General features: G+C 44.3%; 1 protein-coding gene across 3 annotated transcripts in view; it reads right to left on the bottom strand.

The window, feature by feature from the left end:
* SMPX (small muscle protein X-linked) overlaps positions 1-14,559 on the bottom strand; it is a 105,126-nt gene that overhangs the window by 32,267 nt on the left and 58,300 nt on the right. For 2 of the 3 annotated variants that reach the window (XM_075263863.1, XM_075263865.1), the window contains exon 5: positions 10,564-10,824. The exons of the other annotated variant lie outside the window; for it this stretch is intronic. The gene's annotated coding sequence lies outside the window, so the exon portion shown is untranslated. Of the gene's footprint in view, positions 1-10,563; positions 10,825-14,559 lie in introns of those variants that run through there. 3 annotated transcript variants of the gene reach the window in all.

Genomic DNA, 14,559 nt, shown 5'->3' on the forward strand with positions numbered 1-14,559 from the left:
AAAATGTTGAATAGAAAATGTTAGGGCCATGTTTGCAATATTTCCATATAATAAGCTAATATTACATAATCCTATGAGAATAGTCGCTGTATGTGTTACTCATAGCCTAAATATAAAGTAAATATAAGAACACTGCTAAACACATGGAAAGGCGCCGATTTGTTGCCCATGGTCTCAATACGTTTCATATTTGGACACGTTCATGTGCCCTTGTACCGTCATCTAATATAACATAGAAGCCATACCACTAAATGAGAGGCAATGTGAACAGCCTCATTCACATTGGAGTCGGCTGCCTTCAGAATATAAATGCACTGCTTGAAATGATAAATGCATCAAGCGCACAGAATCCGTATAAGAATAAATAGCTGAAGATCACTTGATGAGTCTATTTGAGATAAGTCCCCTGGTAAGATGATCATCACTGCCAGTGACAAAGACACTAATGTTCCTTCACATCAAGAAGGAAGCAACATCTTAAGTTATCATTATATAGAAATATCATTTGTAGTTTGTCCAAGATTAAAGATAAAAACTGAATGTCATCAATTGTTTTTAGTCATAGAAATAATAAGATTGGAATACAAGTCCTTTAACCTCAATGTACAGCGTTGATCCAGAGTAAGGGCAGAAACTCCAAAGAGCAGTGGCGGATCCAGGGTTTGCGGGGCCCTGGGCAATTGACTTTGGCGGGGCCCTACTTACTGGGGGTCTTGCACTTCTAACCTGTACTTCCCAATTGTTGAAGACTAGAAAGAGGGAACAAAACGTGCGGTGCACGCAGCGCGCCGCAGCAAATTAGGCCCCGCCCACTTTTATGTTGACTCCACCCATTCTCATTCAATTTTCATGTGATTCCACACAGTATAATCCTCCTACAGTCACCCATAAATTATATCTCCCCCCATTTTCATATACACCCTTCATCTACCTCTAGTTTCATGTCCCCCCTCTATCTCTGTCCCCAGTTTCATGCCATTCTCCCCCTTTATCTGCCCACAGTTTCATTTCCACCCCGTCTCTGCCCCAGTGTCATGCCATCCCCCCTTCATCTGCCCCAGTGTCATGCCGTTCTCCCCCCCTTCATTTGCCCCAGTGTCATGCCGTTCTCCCCCCTTCATCTGCCCCAGTGTCATGCCATTCTCCCCCCTTCATCTGCCCCAGTGTCATGCTGTTCTCTCCCCCTTCATTTGCCCCAGTGTCATGCTGTTCTCCCCCTCTTCATCTGCCCCAGTGTCATGCCGTTCTCCCCCCTCCATCTGCCCTAGTGTCATGCTGTTCTCTCCCCCTCTATCTGTCCCAGTGCCATGCCGTTCTCCCCCTCCATCTGCCCCAGTGTCATGCTGTTCTCCCCCCCTTCATTTGCCCCAGTGTCATGCCGTTCTCCCCCCCTCCATCTGTCCCAGTGTCATGCTGTTCTCCCCCTCCATCTGCCCCAATGTCATGCTGTTCTCCCCCCCTTCATCTTCCCCAGTGTCATGCCATTCTCCCCCCTTCATCTGCCCCAGTGTCATGCTGTTCTCTCCCCCTCTATCTGTCCCAGTGCCATGCCGTTCTCCCCCTCCATCTGCCCCAGTGTCATGCCGTTCTCCCCCCTTCATCTGCCTCAGTGTCATGCCGTTCTCCCCCCTTCATCTGCCCCAGTGTCATTCTGTTCTCCCCCTCCATCTGCCCCAGTGTCATGCCGTTCTCCCCCCTCCATCTGCCCCAGTGTCATGCCGTTCTCCCCTCTCCATCTGCCCCAGTGTCATGCCGTTCTCCCCCTCCATCTGCCCCAGTGTCATGCCGTTCTCCCCCTCCATCTGCCCCAGTGTCATGCCGTTCTCCCCCTCCATCTGCCCCAGTGTCATACTGTTCTCCCCCCCTCCATCTGCCCCAGTGCCATGCCGTTCTCCCCCCTCCATCTGCCCCAGTGTCATGCCGTTCTCACACACACTCACCATTCCTCGTTCCCTCGCAGCTCTCTCCTCTCTCATACACATATTGTAGCCGCGATGTGATGACGTCATCACATCGCGGCTACAAATGCCGGAGGCCCGGAGCTCAGCGTTAAAGCAGGAGCTGAGCTGTGACAGCTCCGGCTTTAAACGCCTATGCATTCAGCTCATCGGCGTCCTACCGCCGATGAGCCGAATACATAGGCGTTTAAAGCAGGAGCTGTCAGCTCCTGCTTTAACGCTGAGCTCAGTTGGAATCGGGACATGCCGACCGGGACCATTTTGTTAGGTCCCGGGCGGTTGCCCGGCTCGCCCGGCCCTGGATCCGCCCCTGCCAAAGAGACAGTAGATAATAGTGGGGGAAATCATTCATGGTTCCCATACAGAGATGGGGAAACCTTGTGAGATTTGTTTCATGGATATTCATATGTCAGTTTAGTATTTGGCCCAAAACGGAAGTGTTATGAGGGACCGCTGAATGTCACAAAGGAGCCCAGGCAAGAAAAGGCCACCGCTTCTAGGCCTACAAGTATTAAAGTGTGTGAGACAATGAAGTAGACATTAAAAATACTCACCTGTCCCCAAAAACCTGTTGTCTCCCTCCAGTGTCTATTCAGTCTCATGCTGGCGCCTTGAGGCAGGAGGTCCTGTGCTTCACAAAACCTCTGAGACCAATCCATGACCTCAGGGGTCGCTGGAGAGAGTAGGGAGACATCACTCACATGCGTCACCGCTTTCTTACCAGCTACCATTGAGGCCACTTATTGATCTCAGCAGTCACGAGGCGCAGGACTTCCAGCAGGACACTGATAGCGGATAACACAGCAGCAGGGACAGGTGAGTAGGTTTTTATGATGCTTTTTATATTTATTTTACACTTTCCCCAGTTATCACATGGTTGCTCCAATTCCTGAACAAACTCCCTATTATTGATTTCATGAGGATAGGCCATCAGTATTATAATGGTGAATAAGCCATATAATATACAGAGCGATAATTTATATTAGGGGGAGAGGGAATACTCTGGGTGAAAGGAGGCACTGTGGGAGGGGGCTTCATGGTTTCAATTTTCATGGTACATCTCACCTACCCTAGAGACAATTGTGGAGCGCACACAGAGCTCCATCCCACTGCAACTCCCCCCCCTCATCCTCATTTGACACCATGGAACCTGTTGTGGTTGTTGTGGTCACACCTTGGACATACATCATTATGTCAAACATTATTCCAAGGAGTGGGGAAGGAAGGACTAGCCCTCTGCCAGGGGTAAAACTAGACTCTTTGCTTCCTGATGCGGACTACGGAAGGGTGCCACCACCAAAAAAAAAAATTTTTTTCATTGAGTTTACATGCTACTAGCCATAGCATGTTTGCAGGACAAAATGTTCTAATGCTCATAAAGCTGACATTTATTATTCTGTACAATGTACTGGGAAACTGGAAAAAAAAAATCAGAATTTGGTGGAATTGAAGAAAAAGTGCATTTGTGCAACATTCTTATGGGTTTTGTTTTTACAGTGTTCACTCTGCAGCCAAAATGACCCCCAACCCCCACATCATCAATCTGGTATTTATCCTCTATCCTAATGATAGGGGGCACATACTTAGAAAAGCAATATTACATTAATATGAAACACTTTAGCTACTTCAGCTGAAGAAGCAGGCCAGCAGTAGCGCATCTGAGAGCAGGGACAAGGAGACCGTGCAAGAGCCACACTGTGTACCCTATCAAATCAGGTCAGTATACCATCAGAGTGACATCACGTGATATGATGCACATAGCCCAGCATGGGTGGGGCAGAGGCGGAGAGCAAGGAGCAGGTCAAGTAAACTTCTGATGGTGGACCGCTGGAGCAGCGCTGCTGCAAATAGGTGAGTGCTCACACAGTGCTGTCTCCATACAGCCACCCTGAACTACCTCTCTCCTTCCCTGCCTAGGTCTCTAAGCCAGCTTAGGACAGGTCCCAAACGGCATGTTTTTTAAAAATGCCACCCCCCTAACTGACACAGATAGCACTGCCTGAGGTAGTCACCTCACTTTGCCTCAAAAGAGGGGCGCCCCTGCTCTCTGCTCATGAATACCGTAGGACCTACTCTATACTATTAAACTGGTGTATACAGTGGCATAACTAAAGTCTTGTAGGCCCTGCTGCAATCTTTTGCAGGCCCAACCCCCCCAACCTCATCTCTACAGCAAATTCCTGATAGTGATAGTTTCAGGAACTTAGGAGTTTAATCCACCTTAGTGTGGTTGGGGGAATCTTTGGGTCTCCTTGGCTTATGGGCCAGATGGAAGCTGCAATCTCAATACTAATGCCCATGGGCTCCCTAAGGCACCTGGGCCCTGATCCAGCTGCACCCCCTCAAGTTACGCCCCTGGGTGTATTCCTTCAGCACTGCCGATCCGATTTACAAACCAGCAAAACTCATGTAGCCAATTGGAGTCCTCCGAAACTGTGCCCAATCATGGTAATGCCCATGCTGTTATGGTTCTCATCTATAATGGTATATAGGGTAAGGTCACATATAGCAGTTGAGGTTTGGCCCAAAGACAAGTGCATGCTGAAGATGGCTTTATAGTCATATGTAAATAATACATTCTAAGTCTGTAAAGTCAAGCAGACCTAGCCAGATAGAAGTTCTGCCATCTTATCCTCAGAGATGATGTTACTTATTTTGCAAATTTCTTTAGCTATATTTTAGTTCTTATCAGAAAGCGGTGTTGTATACTGCTGTGGCAGAGTAGTATTATATGGACAAGTTTACATATCGGAGACATTTTACTATTCTGTAATTGCAATTATTTTTATCTAGTTTGTTTTTTTTCCTCTGGGTTTGATGTGGAAGTGTTTGCTTTGTGCAGTCACAGGTCATTTCACATATACAATCCAAAAGTGTTTGAGATGCCCCCTCGTGTATCCTGTGTCAAGAAGCCGCAATTATGGAGACTTTTATGGAAACTAATTGCATATTTTAAAGAATAATAATGTACTGAAGTGACTCGGAGTTGTAGGATGTTGAATCTCCGCACAGCTATCAAGTATCATTGAACTGACCACAGTGAGACGGGTGCTGGAGCCCTCTGATCACATCACGCAAGCAAAAATATTCATACAAATGCTATAGGTAGAGTATACGATGTATAAAACATACCTTGTATTTTTGATTATTTCATTAAAAGCATGTAAATCACTGTGTGAATACTAACCTATAGTATAGTATAGAAACCTAGCCTGCACTGCAAAGTAATCACCTTGAGAAGTGCAAGTCTCCCCTTCAACTTGTTGTGGCCCAGATACCATAGGAGCGCTGCATTGTGTGCACCCAGGCATTGGAACAACCATAGAGGAAACCAACATACACAACATTTTGTCAGGGTATACCAGATGCATATGTACAGTATATCAGTGAGACTTGGCCATACTGACTGATATAAGGTTATCGCACTAGTGACTGGTATTTTATAGAATCCTTGTTTGTGTGCAGTCGGGATTCTAAGAATTCATCCACATGGGTGGTAGGTATGGAAGGGTTCCCTCCTAAATATGTTAAGATACATAGGCTAGGCTACACAGGCAATATTTTTCACGCTATTAAAAATCCCATAAAAATCAATCAACAAAAAGTTGGACAACTTTAGTGTGAGATGCAAAGTCGTAGCGTTGTTGAACAATGCGATTTTGCTGCGACATGCATGCTTCTGCGATTGCTTGCTTTATCTAAATGTATTTTAAATATACAAATGAACTGTCTATACCTGCACAAATAAACATGTATTAAAAAAATGCCAATAATCTGGAAAATATGCAAAACTGCAGGAAAGATTGTAAAGATAAGAAACTGTAGTCCTGTGAGACTCAATATTGCATGTGTCACAATTGCTATCTATCTATGGGAGTGGTGTGGTATACCATGTTAACATCTGCCATAATAGTAGGGTGGATACCGGCTCTAGGGAACTAGAGCTAATGCCCATAGAGTTCACTCTGATCATGGAAATTGCTATGTAATTATGTAATGCCCCCCCCCCCCCAAAGTCTTGTGGAGCCCTGTACCTTTTCTGTTATAAGAAAGCTCCCATGAAGCGAGATCACAGAAGCTGTCCTATTAGGCTTCTAGGCCTGTCATAGGGATATAGCTATTGAGGCTGGTCCTAGACCAGCCTCAATAGCTATGTAGCAAATCTCCCATAGACTACAATACAGTTATATTGGAGTCTATGGGACATGCAATCAAAAGACTGTAGGTTCAATGCCCAGGTGCGCTAATAAAATTATTACAAATATATTTTTTAAAAAAAATTTAAATATAAAAAATTAAAAATCACCCCTCTTTCCATATATTTGAAATAAACATATATAAACAAAAACAAACCTAAAATGATTCGTTTTGTATGTAAAATGGACTAATGTCTGTTTTATGTCTGTGAAAAATGGATCAGTGGATTGGGTGAAAAAAGAAAGACCAATGACATTCATCCATTTTTTTTACTGGCAGTTAAGAACTGATGCAAACGGCCCTCAAATGGAACAGAATGGATGCAAAACAGATAAAATATGGCCTTCAATGTTTGTTAATAGATGTTATATCTGCCAAAACCGTCCCTTTCGTATAGTACAGGCCTAAGGCTCCTTTAACATGACTATGATAATGGCTATGTGACATCCGTTTTTTTAACAGACGTCACACAGCAGCATTAATTTCAATGCCTGCAAATGGGGGCTATTCACATGACCATTATTTTGACGATCCATTGTCACAGACCTTCAAATATAGGTCATGTCCTATTTTTGGTCATTTTCACAAATCCATCCATCCATCCATGTGCCAAAATGGATGTTTTTCACTGCCATTTTGCACTTCTTTTGTGTGAATCTAGCCTTACATGGATGTCATTTGGCTCTCACTCTGCTCACCGGCCACTGGATCCCCAACAGCACAATTTTTAGGAGCTTGGTAACCAGGGAGCTCGGTGTATGTGCATTTACATATCACAAGTGATATGTTGTCATGGAGTCATAACTGAAATAGAATTTAAAGAGGATCTTTCACCACCTCTACCAATTTTAGTCCTTAACATCCATGAATAGGTGGTTATTCCACTAACACCAAAACAGATGAAATTTTTTCTCTAGCATTCCCGAGCAACAAACGCAGATAATTTTGATGCCTCACATTTTTATCTTATTTAAAGAGGACCTTTGCTGTCCACATGAAAGTGCGGTTTTATATGAATTCAGTGCACCGTCGGCTTTCCTGGTATGTGACCTGGCCACTTACATCAGCTTACAGTGCAAGCGGGCACAAGAAAATGGCCGCAGGCATGCTTAGATTTTTCTTAAAGCATTGGGGACACCCCCAGTGCTGTTTGAGCGATGGGGACCGCCCCCAGTGCTGCGAGAGAATTCATTTGCATACAGAAGAAAACTGGGATTTCTACTGAACGGCGGCGCAGAGAAGACATCTAAAGGTAGGAGAAGAATAGCCTTTCTTAAGGCTATTCCTATGAGATAGGGAGAAAAAAAGGGAATCCAATGATTGGATCCCTTTAAGCTCTATAATGTTAGAAGGGCAGTATCAGGCAGGGGGTGTGATCAGAGCTCCGAACAGAGGCAGCCAGTGTCACATCTCAGAATCACACCCCTTGTCTGCTCCTGCCTGACACCGCCCACCTGACAGTACAGAGTCTAAATAGCATATCAGGCACCAAAACTGATTTGCAAATATTTTTCAACCTTTATTCAATTGAATACACTATAAAGACAAGATATTTAATGTTCAAATGGATAAACTTTATTGTTTTTTTGCAAACATTCACTCATTTTGAATTTGATGCCCGTTTCCATAAAGCTGGGTCCGGGGCATATTTACCGCTGTGTTACATCACCTTTCCTTTACCTACACTCAATAAGTGTTTGGAAACTGAGGACACGAATTGTTGAAGCTTTGTAGGTGGATTCTTTCCCATTTTTGCTTTGATATACAACTTCAGTTGCTCAACAGTCCAGGGTCTCCATTGTATTTTGCACTTCATAACATGCCACACATTATAAATGGGAGACAAGTCTGGACTTCAAGCAGGTCAGTCTAGTACCTATCTAGGACTCTTACTATGAAGCCACGCTGTTGTAACATGTGCAGAATGTGGATTGGCATTATCTTGATGAAATAAGCAGGGATGACCCTGAAAAAGACATTTGATGGAAGCACATGTTGCTTCAAAACCTGTATGTACCACTCAGCATTAATGTTGCCTTCACAAATGTGCAAGTTACCCATGCCATGGGCACTAACACACCGCCACACCATCAGAGATGTGCCATGGGCACTAATACACTGCCATACCATCAGAGATGTCCCATGGGCACTAATACACTGCCATACCATCAGAGATGTCCCATGGGCACTAACAAACCGCCACACCATCAGAGATGTGACATGGGCACTAACAAACCGCCACACCATCAGAGATATGCCATGGGCACTAACATACTGCCATACCATCAGAGATGTGCCATGGGCACTAACACTCCTCCATACCATCAGAGACATCCCATGGGCACTAACACACCCGATACAATCATAGATGCTGGCTTTGGAACGTGTACTGATAACAATCCAGAGAGTCCTTTTCCTCATTAGCCTGGAGGACATGACATCCATGATTTCCAAAAATAATTTCAAATGTGGACTGATCAGATCACAGGAAACTTTTCCATTTTGCGTCAGTCTATCTCAGACGAGCTCAGACCCAGAGCAACATTTCTGGGTGTTGTTCATATATGGCTTTTGATTTGCATGGTAGAGTTTTAATTTGTACTTGTAGATGTAGCAACAACATGTGTTCACTGACAATGGTTTTCTAAAGTGTTTGTGAGCCCATGTGGTAATATCCGGTACAGAATGATAGTGGTTTTTAATGCAGTGCCACCTGAGGGATCGGAGGTTACAGGTATTCAATGTTGACGCTTACTTGCAGATACTTGTCCAGGTTCTTTGAATCTTTTAATGATATTATGGACTATAAATGATGATATCCCTAAATTCCCTGCAACTGTATGTTGAGAAACGTTGTTCTTAACCACTTCAGTACCGGGCCAATTTGTGGTCCTGGACCAGACACATTTTAGGTTTATTTTGTATGTGCGGTTTTGAGGTCTGTAAAAATTTTCTCGTATGTCTTAGTCAACTAATTTTTGCGTCTTTTTTCGGGGACACATAGGGCTTTATTTTTATGTTATTTTTATTTTCAAATGTGTTTTAATTTTTTTTATATCCAGGAAAATATAAACAAAATAGGAGGGAAATTGTGTCTGGTTTTCAATTTATAATTTTTTAAAAAATTTAATAACACAAAGTGTCACTGAAAAACTTTATAAAATAGTTTTTCCTCTCCGTTACGGTAATTTTTATTTTGTATGGTGTCATCGGGGTGGGGCTATAACCGTTAATAACGGCGTTTTATTAGCGTATTATTTATTTATTTTTTATTATTATTTTATTTACATTTTTTTAAAACTTTTTTATTATATTTTTATTTTATTTTTTTTCCAGATTGTGTCCCCATAAGGTGATAAGAGACCTTTGGGGACATCTGATCACTTTTTTTTTTGTACTTGAGGCTGATTTCTCCTATAACTGGGGCTGGTACATTTAATCTCAGTTACAGGAGGAATACAGACTCCTGCACACTGTATACACAGTATGCAGAGCTGATCTGAGTCCTGTAGGACCCAGCAGCTCTGGTAAGACTCTGCTCCTGGCGGATCACGTGTCTTCCGGGTCAGAGGGCAGCTGATTTATGGCTGCGTCCATAGCCGTGTATACAGCGCTCATTGAGCGCTGTATACACAGCGATCGAGAAGGCAGGGGAGGTAATAAATCTGCCCTGTCTTCTCTCTAGGAGCTCCGGCTGAAGTTACAGCCGGCAAATAGTGAAAGCAGCTACACGGTCTCCATGCAGCTGCTGTGTTCTGATGGACGTACAGGTACGTCCTGTCAGAACTAGGCAACCACTTCCCGGACGTATATAGTCTATGGGCGGTCCGGAAGTGGTTAAACTGTTGGACTGTTGTTCACAAAGTAGTGAACCTCGCCCCATGCTTGTTGTGAACGACTGAGCCTTTCGGGGATGCTCTCTTTACCCCAATCATGACACTCACCTGTTTCCAATTAACCTGTTCACCGCTGGATTACTCCAAACAGGTGGTTTTTGAGCATTCCTCAACTTTCCCAGTCTTTTGTTGCCTCTGTCTGAGTTTTTTTTTTAAAATCTGTTATAGGCATCAAATTAAAAATGAGTAAATATTTGCAAAAAAAACCCCAAACAATACAGTTTATCCGCTTGAACATTAAATATCATCTTTGTAGTGTATTCAATTGAACATAGGTTGAAAAGGATTCACAAATCATCGTATTCTGGTTTTATTTACGTCTTACACAACGACCCAACTTCATCAAGTTAATGACCTTTGATGGGGGAATGTTAAAATCTCCGACCTTCAACCTTTATTTAAGGACCCTTGAATGAGTTCCACAAGTGTTACTTTATATTATTACACAATGTGGGTATTTGTATCTTCTTTCATGTAGAATATCAGTGAAAATAAAGGACATAAGAAAAGAGCATGTAAAATGATTGTTTTATTATTAGCTTGAATTTACGCTATGGTTCTTGACAAACAGGATATGTTCCAGATTTTGGGGCTATCATGAACAGTTTGTAAGAAATCTGGTCTATGAAGAAACAATATAAATGTAAAAATAAGTTATTTGCTGCAGCATGGAGATACACAGCGTATAGGTAGTATACAGTCTTTATACAAATATAAAAAATATTCTTCGGTCTTCCACATCGATGCTTATTCGCTGAAGTGCTCAGCATCACCTAGAAATAAAATAATAACATGTCAGATATACCATATATATATATATATATATATATATATATATATATATATATGTATCTGCTAATATTGCAGAATTCCCTATAATAAATTGGAGTTCTTCAGAACTTTTACTATACTGGGAACTGGTATTTTGGAATGTTTAGCCAAAGATTTATTCTCATTTACATATTTTTACATTACATATACTTACATATATTCCCAACAAATATAATTCTTCTAATATGCAAAAAATTAGCATCCATCTTATGGAGTTTTTTGGCTTCCCCCATATCCAGTGATGCATCTTACATGAGGTGACCTGGGGCAATGACATAAACAGGAGGGGCAGGGGGGATGGCAAAGAGGCAATTTTTTTTATTTTTTTTATTTTAACTGGCCGCTATTTGTTTTATTGCAATAGGTACTGTTTGATAATTTACTCACCCTCCACCTTCATGATGCTGAAGAACGCCATGATCGGTCACAACCTAGTGTTCTTCAGTAGAGATGAGCGAACAGTAAAATATTCGATATTCATTACTCGTTTTGAATAGCTGCTCCATATTCAACTATTCGAACGAATATCGAACCCTATTATAGTCTATGGGGAAAAATGCTTCGTTTCAGGAGAACCCACTATTCAACTCAGGAGGGTCACCAACTCCACTATGACACCTCAGCAAATGATGACAACACCTCTGGAATGCAACTGGGGCAGCAGAAGAAGCATGCCTGGGGGCATCTAACATGCCCAAGTCACAGTTTTACCCCACCATCACAGCCTATCAACTACACACTTTCCACACTCAAAAAAAAACCTCTATCAAAGTGGGAAAATACCTGGAAACCTTCTTTCTTCCCCAAATGGATGGACAGAAATGGCCCTTAGGGTGAGTTGAGCCTTGCGCTAGCACGTGTCCCGTAACATCAGGCGGGCCCTAAGTTCTGCACTATGTTGAGACAAAGTTCCACTTGACCACCGACGCGTGGACAAGTGCATGCGGCCAAGGACGCTGCATCTCAATCACGGCACACTGGCTGAATGTAGTTTATGCTGGGATCGGGTCGCAAACTATGGTGGCCTACCTTGTCTCCCCACCCAATATTCCTGGCAGGAGTGCTGAAACACCACTCTCCTCCTCCTCTGCCATTAAATCGACCCCAGCTACGAGTTGGAAACGCTGCAACACTGGCGTGGGGAGACGTCAGCAGGCCGTGCTGAAGCTCATCAACTTGGGGGACAGACAGCACAGTGCCTCCGAGGTCAGGGATGCCATCCTGGATGAGATGGCAATGTTTTTTGCCCCGCTGCACCTGGGCCCAAGTGCAGGTTGGCGTATGTGATAATGGCCGGAACCTGGTAGCAGATCTGGAGCTTGCCAGACTTAAACATGGTCCACACATGGCATATGTTTTAAAATTATTGGTGCATAGGTTTCTAACAAATTACCCCAATTTACACAAGCTACTGATTAAAGTGCGGCTTGTGCTCTTACTTTGGCAAGTCTACAGTACCTGGTGCTAGCCTCAATACACTCCAGCAATGCCTACATCTGCCTGAAGCACCGACTGTTGTGAGAGGTCACCACACGCTGAAACCCTAGATACCATACGTTGAGAAGTGTGTGTGAGCAGCAAGGACCTTTGATGGAGTTCCATCTACAAAACCCTAGTGGCACCCCCTGGCCAAACTACTGCCACTGAGGTGCCTAATGTCACCAGTTACACCAGTTTGCACACTTTGCAAGTCTAAACCTGTCATTTGAAAGGCAAGCCCTGGGCTCAGTGGGAGAGAGCAAACGCAGGACAATTGTCGCCCGGCGTTGCCGACACTGCCTCTTCCACTGTTTACACCAGCCTGGACACCTACACATCTGTCTCTGACACATTGGGGAGTTCACCCTCATCCGCCTTTTTGGCCTGCACCATCATGCGCCTCTTCCCAGCCACTCTCCATCTCCCAGGCGTTTCATTGCAGGAAGAAGTACAGCGCAAGCCACCCACATGCCCAAGCCTTTAACGGCCTCATCTAAAAACTGCTGGCCCTGGAGATGTTGGCGTTTATGCTTCTGGATACCCAGGCCTTCCGTCACCAGATGGCAGCTGGGGCACCTCCCTATGCTGGACCTAGCCGTTACTACTTCCCTTGGTGTGCTGTCCGCGCCTTGCACCTGCACATGTCCCATAACATCAGTCTGGCCCAGAGTTCCGCTATTTGCTGCAAGGTCCACTTGACCACCAACGCATCAACAAGCACCTGTGGTCAGGGATGCGGCTTATCTTTAATCACAGGCCAGGTGAATGTAGTGGAGTCTGGGCCCGGGGTGCAAACTGGGGTGGCCTATCTCCTGTCCCAGCCCAAAATTCATGGAAGGGTTTCTCTGAAAGCCTACTCCTGCGCTGCAACCTCGACCAAAACTACGAGCTGGAAACGCTGTAACACTGGCATGGGGGATGTCACCAGGACGTGCTGAAGCTCATCAGCTTGGGGGACAGACAGCACACTGCCTCCGAGGTGAGGGATGCCATCCAGGATGATATGGCAATATGGTTTTCCCTGCTGCACCTAGGCCTACGCATGTTTGTGTATGTGATAATGGCCAGAACCTGGTAGCAGATCTGGAGCTTGCCAGACTCAAACACGGTCCACAAATGGCCCATGTTTTCAACTTGTTGGTGCAAAGGTTCTTTGAAACCTACACCATTGTGCATGATATACTGGTCAAAGTACGGCCATTTTTGTATTAGAAAAGTAGCCTCTACTAGGCTGAAAACATTCAGAGCAAACTCCTGTCATCTTCGCACCGTTGGCTGACAGAGGAAGATGAGGGGGATGAAGTGGCATTTCATATCACTGTCCCACACGAGGCTTGAGGGTGAAGTTCAGTGCATCCCATTGCTTCAGCACGGATGGTGTGAAGGGAGTGTAAAACGGAAGAAATGGAGAGTGACCCTTACAGTTGGGGCAGTGAAGTCATGCCAAGTAACACACTGGCACACATGGCTGACTTCATGTTGGGTTGCTTTTCAAGAGACAAAGGCATAGTTCACATTACTAGATTGAATAAAAAATTGGATTGATCTGATATAGCATGACTGAATTGCTGTGTATCACACTTTGCTTTTGGGGGGTAGACCCTTAAAAATTGGATTAACCATACATGGCCTGACTGAATGAATGGCTGTCTCCCACTTAGCTTCGGGGGGGTAGACCCTTAAAAATTGGATTGAACATACATGGCCTGACTGAATGAACGGCTGTCTCCCACTTAGCTTCGGGGGGTAGACCCTTAAAAATTGGATTCAGCGTACATAGCCTGACTGAATTTCTGTGTCTCCCATGTAGGTTTTGGGGGTACACACCCTGGATATCTGGATTGAGCGTACATAGCTGGACTGAATTTCTGTCTCTCCCACCTAGGTTTTGGTGGTACACACCGTGAAAAACTGGATTGAGCGTACATAGCCTGACAGAATTTCGGTGTCTCCCACCTAGGTTGTGGGGGTACACACCCTGGATATCTGTATTGAGCGTACATAGCCGGACCTAATTGCTCTGTATCCCTGTTTTGGGGTTACGCTCTGCCTGAAAAGCTGGTTTACACGTATATAGCAAGAAGTAACTGCTGTGGATTCCAGCTATTTTGTGGGGGGACACCCTAAAGAAAAGCTGGTTTGCACGTATATAGCAGGAGGTAACTGCCCTGTATTCTTGCAAATTTGTGGGGGGGGGG

Source organism: Leptodactylus fuscus, chromosome 2, assembly GCF_031893055.1.
Source record: "Leptodactylus fuscus isolate aLepFus1 chromosome 2, aLepFus1.hap2, whole genome shotgun sequence".
Classification (NCBI taxonomy): domain Eukaryota; kingdom Metazoa; phylum Chordata; class Amphibia; order Anura; family Leptodactylidae; genus Leptodactylus; species Leptodactylus fuscus.